The 2,771-nt window shown below is 46.5% G+C and overlaps 1 pseudogene; it reads left to right on the forward strand.

Annotated features, from left to right (window-relative positions):
• The first annotated feature begins 222 nt into the window (after nucleotides 1–222).
• Nucleotides 223–342, forward strand: LOC134929968 (5S ribosomal RNA; annotated as a pseudogene).
• The last annotated feature ends 2,429 nt before the right edge of the window (nucleotides 343–2,771 follow it).

A 2,771-nucleotide genomic window follows, 5' to 3' on the forward strand; every position in this document is an offset into this window, starting at 1 on the left:
AATTGCTGCCTCATTATATATCACCACTCTATCCCGGCTATACAGGCAGGCGCTCTTGTATGGGATAATTGCATATGGCATGTGGATAACTGCCTTATTATCACTTATCAATTAGATCACTGTATACAATTTTGATACTCAATACACAATTGATCTATATCAATCTGGATATACGTTGGTTGCGGCATAGGTATTAGGATTGACTGAACGGGCAAATCAAATAATTGCTGACATACCCCACTGGAGATGCCCAATCTCATCTGATCTTGGAAGCCAAGCAGTGGAGGGCCGGGTCAGTACTCGGATGGGAGACCACCTTGGAACACCCTGGTACTGCAAAAAATTATTTTGCCTGATCTAGAGTCATCCTCAAAAAATATCATTTGGCATTCGGTTCTGTATGGCCTATGATTTAATTTTCTGCTTTAAAATAATCCCGAATGGATATCTGCAGTTTGGGGCCTAGTTTTTGAAGAGTTCCATCCTGTGTGACACTGCCGTATGAGTCATGGGGTACTGCTGTATTAGTCCTGGGGTACTGCCGTATAAGTCCACCAATTGCAGATTTTTTTTTTTTAAAGTGACTGGAGCGTGCTGGAGATGCTGTCAGTGGACCGAACAATTGCGGCCCACTCTCGACATTCAGCCACTGTGTGACACTACTAGATGGGCCAGGTGGTTGTGTCGCTTAGCTTAGTCATACAGAAACCTCAGTGCACCTTTTTTACTTCTTTGCATCATGTGCTGTTAGGGGCCTTTTTTTATATCTACATCTGCATTGCCACGCCTAGATGGGCCAATTGTGTGTGTCGCTTGGCTTGGTCATACAACTATCTAATTGCAAATCTTTTTCTTCTTTGCATGATGTGCTGTATGGGGCCTTTTTTTTTATATATCTGCCCTCCTGTCTGCCACTGCAGTGCACTCCTAGATGGGCCAATTGTGTGTGTCGCATGGCTTAGTCATACAACTACCTCATTGCAAATCTTTTTCTTCTTTGCATGATGTGCTGTTTGGGGCCTTTTTTGTATATCTGCCCTCCTGTCTGACACTACAGTGCCACTCCTAGATGTGCCAGGTGTTTGTGTTGTCCACTTGTGTCACTTAGCTTAGTCATCCAGCAAACTCGGTGCAACCTTTTGGCCTAAAAACAATATTGTGAGGTGTGAGGTGTTCAGAATAGACTGGAAATGAGTGGAAATTATTGTTATTGAGGTTAATAATACCGTAGGAGAAAAATTACCCCCAAATTGTGTGATTTTAGCTGTTTTTTATTTTTTCAAAAATCATCCAGATCCAAAACCAAAACACAAAAGGGTGGTTTTGGGAAAAAAACCAAGCCAAAACCAAAACACGAAAGTGGAATTAGAACCAAAACCAAAACACGAAAAGTGCCCGCCGCACATCTCTAATTATACAGTACTTGGAAAAAAATGAGATGAATATGTGCCATGGGCAATAAGAATGAGCGGCTCACTGGGCTGTGAGGACAGCCAGGACCCATCGCTTATGAATGGGACACATGGAATTTCCATAAATAAACACTGCCCGATAGTGTTTTTTTGCTCATCACAGCTGTCTGCTGGAAGTCTGAACTGACAGTTCTCCAACACGCACGACTAGCACATCAAGTTTAGTTTTCATATCAGTTTTGTGGGTGTTAACATCTTAAAACTTAAGGGGGGTACACACGGAGAGATCCGTGCTTAAAATCTAAGCAATCTTGCTAGATTGCTTAGATTTTAAGCACGGATCTGCCGTGTGTATGCCCTCCAGCGATAGCGATGCGCGGCCCCGCGCATCGCTATCGCTGATGCTAGATTGAGCTGCATGCAGGCTCAATCTAGCGGGTCGCTCACTTCACCGTTGTGTGAAGTGAGCAGCCCCCCCGTCGGCTTCTCCCCTCGCTCAGCACATCGCGCTGTGCTGAGCGGGGTGAGAGATGTGTGCTGAGCGGTCTGTGTTAAGATCGCTCAGCACACATCTCTCCCGTGAGTACCCCCCTTTACTGTATGAACAATGGAAAGCAGTTAATAAGACAGATCTCTAGCTGCAGAAGTAATGACTGTGGGGCTAATTCAGACCTGATCGCTGCTCTGCGTTTTCACACAGCAGCGATCAGTTCTGAATTGCGCATGCGCCAGCACCTCTGTCTCAGCCCTGCAATCACCTCTGCCTGATTGACAGGCAGAGGTGGTCGCTGGGCGGGAGGGGGTGGGCTGGCGGCATTTGTCTGCCATTTAGGGGGCACGGTCCGGGCAATGCAGGTGTGCCTGGACCGTTGGGGGGGTGGGCCGCGGCGGCTGCGTGACATCACATGCAGCCGCTGCAACCCGAGCAGCAATGAATAGCTCCCTGCCAGTGTGCAGGAGCTGCACTGGTAGGGAGCTACTCTTCCAGTACAAAAGCGGCGATGCTTTTGTACTTGTGTGGCGGGGCAGGGATTGACATGCGAGGACAACTAGCCCTGTGCTGGGCGTCCCACCGCATGTCAGGGAAGCTGATTGTATATTAGAGATGAGCGCCTGAAATTTTTCGGGTTTTGTGTTTTGGTTTTGGGTTCGGTTCCGCGGCCGTGTTTTGGGTTCGACCGCGTTTTGGCAAAACCTCACCGAATTTTTTTTGTTGGATTCGGGTGTGTTTTGGATTCGGGTGTTTTTTTCAAAAAACCCTAAAAAACAGCTTAAATCATAGAATTTGGGGGTCATTTTGATCCCAAAGTATTATTAACCTCAAAAACCATAATTTCCACTCATTTTCAGTCTATTCTG

The sequence above is a fragment of the Pseudophryne corroboree genome, chromosome 5 (genome assembly GCF_028390025.1).
Source record: "Pseudophryne corroboree isolate aPseCor3 chromosome 5, aPseCor3.hap2, whole genome shotgun sequence".
Taxonomy (NCBI): domain Eukaryota; kingdom Metazoa; phylum Chordata; class Amphibia; order Anura; family Myobatrachidae; genus Pseudophryne; species Pseudophryne corroboree.